The sequence below is a fragment of the Psammomys obesus genome, unplaced genomic scaffold, assembly GCF_907164565.1.
Source record: "Psammomys obesus unplaced genomic scaffold, mPsaObe1.curated_primary_1811, whole genome shotgun sequence".
Classification (NCBI taxonomy): Eukaryota; Metazoa; Chordata; class Mammalia; order Rodentia; family Muridae; genus Psammomys; species Psammomys obesus.
In genome coordinates this window covers 9,513,142-9,520,901 of record NW_026586173.1, presented here as the reverse complement: position 1 = coordinate 9,520,901, position 7,760 = coordinate 9,513,142, and the positions used below count along the sequence as shown (strand labels likewise).

Sequence of the window (7,760 nt, the reverse complement as noted above, 5' to 3'; positions counted from 1 at the left end):
ATCAAAGGATGCTCAATCCCTTACAGGGTTAACCCCGTGGATCCAACAGCAAAACCTAACCCAAGAAAAGAGGATTGTTTAACAAAAGGATTTTGTCATAAACAAATCAGTACTGAATTCTAAAACTATCAAACACAAACAAGCAAAAGTATTTTAGAAACTCAATGCACAATAAAAAAAAATAAAACAGCATAGCACATGAGAAATAGATACTAATTTTAATGATGTTTGTGTTTATTATTTGAAAAGTACACAGATACACACACACCCAAGTATTTGGACCACACTAGTGGGCATTTTAACCTCCCTTTTGCAAATGAGAGGCGGAAAGCTTTGCGTGACCACAAACCCAGTAGATTAGAGCTAGGACTCAAATCCAGGTCAAGGCTAACAGCCCCCTGAAGCTTTCTGCTTTGTGATCCCAGCAGAAATAGAAGCCAGCGAGAAGACTGGCTGGCAGGCTACAGCCTGTCTCCTAGCCTGGACTTCCAACTCTAACGAAGCTGTATATGCAGCTGCACTCGTAGGGACATTGTTCCTGTCTATAATAATCGGCCTACTAGTGTCACTTATTCACTTATTTAAGTTGCCTTCTGAAGGTCTGCTTACGGTTCTCTTTCATGAATTCTCACATTGTGGGCAGTTTATTATTCAAATGAGGGCTCAAAGCTCTCTGTGCTCTTGGCTGAAATGTGTTTTAAAAGATAAGATGGTCCTTTTTTTTTTTTTTTTTCCTCCCTTCAAGTCAGAATTCATTGCACTAAAGGACGATAGAAGCAAAAAGGCTGTCCTTGGCAGAGGGAAAGTGTGGAATACATAGAAGCTGAATGTCTGTGCTTAGTGGCCTGGCAGAGGGATCCTGTTCTTTTCCCTGTCAGGGAAGTCTTTCTTTCCTAAGCAGTTCTTTGTGAACATAGGATGGCAAAGTCCATGCCAGAGACCAAGAAGAGATGGGGTCCAGCTGTAAATATGCTGACAACATCTCCTTGTTCAATAAGTCCTGAGTGTCTCTTAAGAGCAACTCTGCATTCTGAACCCATAAAATACTTTAGGATATGTTTGTCCTAATTACAGAGATTTCTGTAGTTCATTTATTACTGCACTAATGCCCTAGAACCATTACAACTTAGATGATTCTCTTGTCTGGCTCTGTGAACAGCTCCTATAGACTATTTTTTGTTCTCTTCCCAATTCTCCCTCTTTCTCTCCCACCTTCTATCTAGTATGTTTCTATATTGAAAAAATATTCCTAATTTTGTGCCAACTTTTTTACTAATGTCATCCATAGCGCTCTCTCTCTCTCTCTCTCTCTCTCTCTCTCTTTTGTCATAAAACACAATCATAAAATTTTATTTTGGCATCTTTAGTTTTTTTAAATTATTTATTAATTACACTTTATTCACTTTATATCCCCCCTGTGGTTCCCTCCCTCCCACCTCCCATCCCAATCCCTCCCTTCCTCCACCCTCTGCACGCATGCCCCTCCCCAAGTCCACTGATAGGGAGGTCTTCTTTTCTTTCCTTCTGATCCTAGTCAATTAGGTCTCATCAGAAGTGGCTGCATTGTCTTCTTCGGTGGCCTGGTAATGCTGCTCCCCCCTCATGGGGAGGTAATCAAAGAGTAGGTCAATCAGTTCATGTCAGAGACAGTCCCTGTTCCTATTACTATGGAATCCACTTGGATACTGAACTGCCATGGGCTACATCTGTGCAGGGGTCTTAGGTTATCTCCATCCATAATCCTTGGTTGGAGTATCAGTCTCAGGAAAGACCCCTGTGCTCAGATTTTTTGGTTCTTTTGCTCTCCTTGTGGAGTGCCTGTCCTCTCCAGATCTTACTGTTTCCCACTTCTTTCCTAAGATTACCTGCCCTCTGCCCAAAAATTGGCCATAAGTCTCAGCATCTGCATTGATAGTCTGCAGGGCAGAGCCTTTCAGAGGTCCTCTGTGTCAGGCTCCTGACTTGTTCCCTCTTTTCTCCTTCTTCTGATGTCCATCCTCTTTGCCTTTCTGGATAGGGATTGAGCATTTTAGCAAGAGTCCTATCTCTTGATTAAAAAATATGGAACGCTTCACGAATTTGGGTGTCATCCTTGCGCAGGGGCCATGCTGATCTTCTCTGTATCGTTCCAATTTTAGACTATGTGCTGCCAAAGTGAGCACCATGGCTCTCTTGTATAACACAAAACTTTATCTTTTCCACTAGATTACAGATCTCTGCTAACAGGATACTGGGCTCTTCAGCTAAGTCAGTACTGGTCGTAGAGTTTGTCATTTCTTATAAGTGAACCCTGTAGTTTTCCTGGGCCTATACAGAGTTCATTCTCAAGGACTAGAATGGCCAGAAAAAGTTACAGAAGATGATACCAGGAAGATAGTGTGATCGAAATTGTTCTGTTTTCATTCTTCTGCAAGCAGTTATCCATTTGGACCAGCACCATTGTTGAAAATACCGTCTTTTCTCTAGCAAGTACTTTTGGTTTCTTTGTTAAAAAGGAAAATAAGTCATCCATTGATGTGTGAAGTTATGTCTGGGTCTGAATAAGAGGAGTAAATGGGGAAGGGATGGGAAGGAGGGTTATCAGGGAGAAGATAGGGAGAGATAACTAACCTAAAGGCCTTTCAAAAGCCATATGTGAGCCTATTATTTTAGAAGTTTCATAAACTACATAAAATACATAAAAGGAATTTAAATTTATAATGGGGGAGAGAATATCCTTACTTTCCCATTATATACTACCAATTAAAATTCTCAGTGCCAAGATTTAGCTACAAATAGCTGAGTCATTGCCTAAAGGTTTCCCATAAATAAACCCACACGTTAGAGGTGATTGCCCAAGCTATTTATAAGCCTCCACAACATGGCTGTAAGGCCCAATTGTTGAAGACACCACTCCGCTATCTCATTGACCATTGAGAAATCAAGCTTGGGCCCAACTAGAAACTTCATACTTACTCACTAATGCCCCTGGTTCTGGAAAGCACTATACGTGCTCCTAGAAACGTAATTGTCAATAAATATCAGCTATGAACTCTGTGGCCTACAACAGCAGCTTTCCTCAGGACATACTGGTACAACAGCGGCACAAATGTTATGAGAGTAATCAACCACTTTTTAAATTTGATTTAAGTCCCGCTTCATGAGAAGGAACCCACAACTGACCATTTTAATGAGGTTAAAACCTGAGACTAGATAGATTATGGGCCTTAGGGAAAACCCTGTTACCATTCCAATAAATAAACATAGCAATAAACTGTGACAAACTATATGCCGATCAGAACATGGTTCAACCTTCATCAGAGGATTTTCTTATAGTAGATTGGAATTAACACAAAAACTCACAGCTGCACAGCTTGGAGACAGCAAGAGACTTCAGAACACTCAATCATACATGGAATGTCTTCATCAGATTCCTTCTCTAAAAGTTCAAGGGTCTACAGGGAAGAAGCAGAAAGAAGCTCAAATCCAGACGGTGGATGACTCCAAGAAAACATTTTTTTCCAGACACAACAGGGTTGATGTATATATGAACTCACAGAGACTGTGGCAGCATGTACAAGACCTGCACAAATTCAAGCCAGACAAAGTCCTAACATGGAGAAGAGAAAGTAGGCAGAAAATGCCAACTCCTAGAACTCCTAGTCAAAAAGCTATTTGCAGTGGATAGTTGCTGGGAGAGTGAGAATTAGTTTTCTCCATTGGAGTGACATTGGATACATTCACAACACTTTGGAAGGGGGTGAGAGTCATGCTCCATAGTGGGTGATCACCCACAAAAGGTTTTCCATTGTTGTTGCTTTGTGTGTGTGTGCTTTTTGTTATTGTTGTAGTTTGATGTTTTTGTTTTATTTCTTTTTTTTGAGATAGAAAAATGATGAAATTGGCTGGGCAAGGAGTGGAGAAAATCTGGAAGGAGTTGGGGGAAGGAAAAGATATAATCGAAATATATTGCATGAAAAAAATTAAAAATGATGAAATTAAATGCAAAAAACCAAACAAACAAAAAATTACTTTCACAGCTGCTCTCTAGTCTGAGAGCAAGAGTAAGGACAAAAAGACTTTTCTCTACTCATAAAAAGAGTATTCTGTCCTTAAAGGGGTTCCAAACTGCTCCAGAAGACTAACTCCTTGTTTCAGTATAACAGTGAGTTTCCTGTCCTACAATGTGACCAAGATAAGTGCATTATGTTGACCAGTTTGCCTTTGAACTTGAAAGGTATTCAAGGATCATAAGTACAATTATCTGTGATACTTTAGTCTGGCAGAAGACCTTACTTTAATATCTAAATTTTATATAATCCAAATTACAACTATGGCTAATGTCTATTATATTATAAGTATAGACTTTACTTATTAAATATGGCTTTGAGGCTTCATTGAGCTTGCAACATAAATATTTTGAGTTATCAAAATGTATTGGTCACCATTATAACACACATAGCCATATTTGCTAATGTGTTTTAAAAGAGTGATGCAATGCGAGTATGTCACACTTGAACAGGGAAACTGTAAGAGGCTTCATCCACTTCTTTAAAAACAGAAATATTGATCCATGTCACTCTACGGAAGTAGCTGTCTGTCTTCCTTCTGAGAAGTCTAGTTAGAAACATTAGTCATTGATGCTGTTTTGGTTCAAATGACTGTCACATATTGTTATTACATCCCAAAGTAGGATGCTCTGGGCAATGGTAAATGCCTCATGGCAAGTCATACAAGGCTTGCAGTCATGGAGAAAAAAAAAAAAAGAATGACAATCAGGCATCAATTTGCTGCTGCCCATGTACACAGTGACTGTCTTGAGCATGTACACTGTTGGGGCTGGTTTTAAAAAATAAGCTTCTCTTTGTACATATATTTTCACACCTCCCTTAATCTGCACATCCCCTCTCTCCTTTTTATCTTTCCTTCTCTATTTCATTGTCTTTCAGAGAAAGGATGAATGAGGTTGTTAATAGGACTGGAGATAGACAAACAAGTCAGAAATAAGCCAGATAATATTTCATATTATTTTAAATTTGACTTAAGTTCCAAGGTTTTACAAAATAAAAAGTATACAAAAGATGCTATGAGAAAAGACTCCAGGCACTGACACAGTAGTTATTATCTGGTAACTGAGGCAGTCTGTCCTGAACAAGGTCATGACTGTGTGTTGACTCCCCTGCTATGGAGCGGTTTCCTTCTGGAGCCCTCCAACCCTTACCACCCTCTTAATCAGAGCCCAGAGGACAGGTAGATAAAGACAATTTTCTTCATGGCACAGTCTGGGATTTGGATTGCTGTAGTTTCTATAGACACCTGCGTGTGAATTTAAGTGAGACTCATGCAGAAAATAAATTGATCTCACAAAGATCTTGTTACCAGCTTACCATATGCCTTGCACATGCAAGGTAAACATGGGAGGCCACATTCTCACATTCTTCTCCCCCTCTCCAGTGCAGTCTTGAAGTCATGGAGGTCTTGAAGTCATGAAGTCTTGAAGACTGGATGGACTTGTTAGTGTCCAAATTTTCATGGCTAGTCTCTATCCCTGTGCCCATGATTTTGGATTATACTGTAATTATTTCATTCTACACGCTCTTTTTCATCTTTTAATTCACCGGGCAGTCAGCCTCGCCCTCAGAGCATGGAAATGGGCTACATGTCAGAGACCCATCTGCTTCTAATGGTTACCACATGATCTATTTCATTCCATCTTAGCTGTGCTGCCAGAATGCTGGGAGTTGAAGGGCTGGTGCCAACAACCCTTGAGAGCAGGTGGGCTGTCTGGTCCTGGTATTTATCTGATTAATTAAGTGAAGTGTCTAGAAAGCAGGATGAATGCTTTTGAAATCTTGAGTGGTTTAATAACAATAGATGGTTAATACACACTTTACAGCCTTTTGTTTGTTGCTAGTATTACTGCAGCTAATATTATATTGATGAGTGTATATATTTTAGGCAAACTCTCATTGTTTATCTCTGGGATTTGGATTGCTATAGTTTCCATAGACTGGAACTCACTATGTATAGCACATTGACCTCAAACTCACAGAGATCTGGCTGCCTCTGCCTCTTTTTTGGTAGGATGAGATCATGTGCAAGCTTACCAGGCTTTTCTGTTAGTGCTGTTAAGCACTCCTGGCTTTCAATGAGTTACGTGTGCTGATCTCTTGTGGCGTGGTGCCCAAACTGTCTCAGCTTTGTACAGAGGAACTTCTTCAGGCAAATGCCAGACTTTTGACAATATGTTGGTAACCGTGGACAGCTTCCTAACTATTTGTTCTGACAAGATGTTGCAGATCATTTTGGAATATTTTCATATCTAAAATTAAACATTTACTCAAGCATCTCTGCTGTTATGGTGACATTTTTTTTTGTTTCTGGTTTTTAGGCCTTTCCAGTGTTTAAAACGGCATGGAATGTAAATTTTAAAGATTAAATACACCAGAAATTTAATACATTTTACTCTGACTCATCGACTTTTAATTTCTTCTTTCTCTTGTGCCAAACATTCCTAATTCTCAACATTATCAAAAATTGTTTTCTTTTTCATAGATTAAAATAAAATAAAAAGCTGCGTGTGTATGATGTTATGCTAAATATAACTGACTAAATCTCAAGGTATGTCCCCAGTTTTGTTTTTCCTTACAGTATGTCCCCTGACCCAGTTTTTTCCCTGTTCACTGACAAGATGTATCTGAAGAAAGGAAAGGTTTGTTTTTTTTTTTTTATTTCAGTTAAAGGTCCGATGCATCATGGCAGGAAAGTCAAGGCTGCAGGGACATGGAAAACACTCTCGAATTGCATCTGCAGTCAGAAGAAGACAATGGAGGTGTGCTTCTTCTTGGTTCCATTTTCACACTCCAGAACCCCCGCCCAGAGAAGAGGGCCACCCCAGTGGGCTGGCTCGGAGATCATATTTTGTCCCATTTGTGGAGTCTAGAATTTTTGTAGACATAACTTTTATTCATGTGTATAATGTTTTACATAATTATGTCTATGTCTATGTAACATGAAAGCGGTGGACAAACAAGGAGCAAGGGGAACAGTTAGTGGGAGGAGACACATAGAAGTTGTCTAAAGGGGAGGTATGTTTGGGGGTGTATCATAGAGAGAAGGTATATGTACACTTGAGAGGAATTTTCTGTGTGGAACCTAACATTAGGTAGCAGGGGCATACGCTAATGAACGTGCGTGTGCATGTGTGCACACCTCAGGAAAACCTCAGGTATCATTCCTCGTGTGTTTTAAACCTTGCTTAGAGTCTCCTTGATCTGGAACTCAGCAATTAAGATAGGCTGCCTAGTAAGACCCAGGGATACTCTTGTTTTTGCTCCCCCGGCCCTGGAAGTATAAGTCCACACTGCTGAGCTTCTGTTTGGGAGACTGAATTTAGGTCTTTGTGTCTGCATGGCAAGCACTTTAACAACTAAGCCATTATCCCCACACTAATTTTTTACTTTATTCAAAAATAAGACAGGAGTGATGGTACCATCTATCTTAGAAGATGATAGCTGTGAACTGAAGTACCCAGAAAAAAATACACCACAAAGATGATGAACTAACTGGAACTTCTGTGGTTATGGACAACTAGAATATTACAAATCCAGAGCTAAATTACCTTGGGCTATTTTTACAGGGCAAGCACTATCGGTTGTTTACCTTTACGGTCAGCTTAGCAAGCATATCATTATCAGGTAAAAATTATTTTGGAATATACAAACAGATCCCTAACTTCCACCAACCCAAAGGTTAAAAATGCCATCAGATAGACTCCATCT

General features: G+C 39.7%; 1 non-coding gene across 1 annotated transcript; it reads right to left on the bottom strand.

The window, feature by feature from the left end:
* Positions 1-2,055: 2,055 nt before the first annotated feature.
* LOC129672199 (U6 spliceosomal RNA) lies at positions 2,056-2,162 on the bottom strand. Its single transcript, XR_008719469.1, has one exon. It is a non-coding gene; the product is annotated as a U6 spliceosomal RNA (small nuclear RNA).
* Between the last annotated feature and the right edge of the window lie 5,598 nt (positions 2,163-7,760).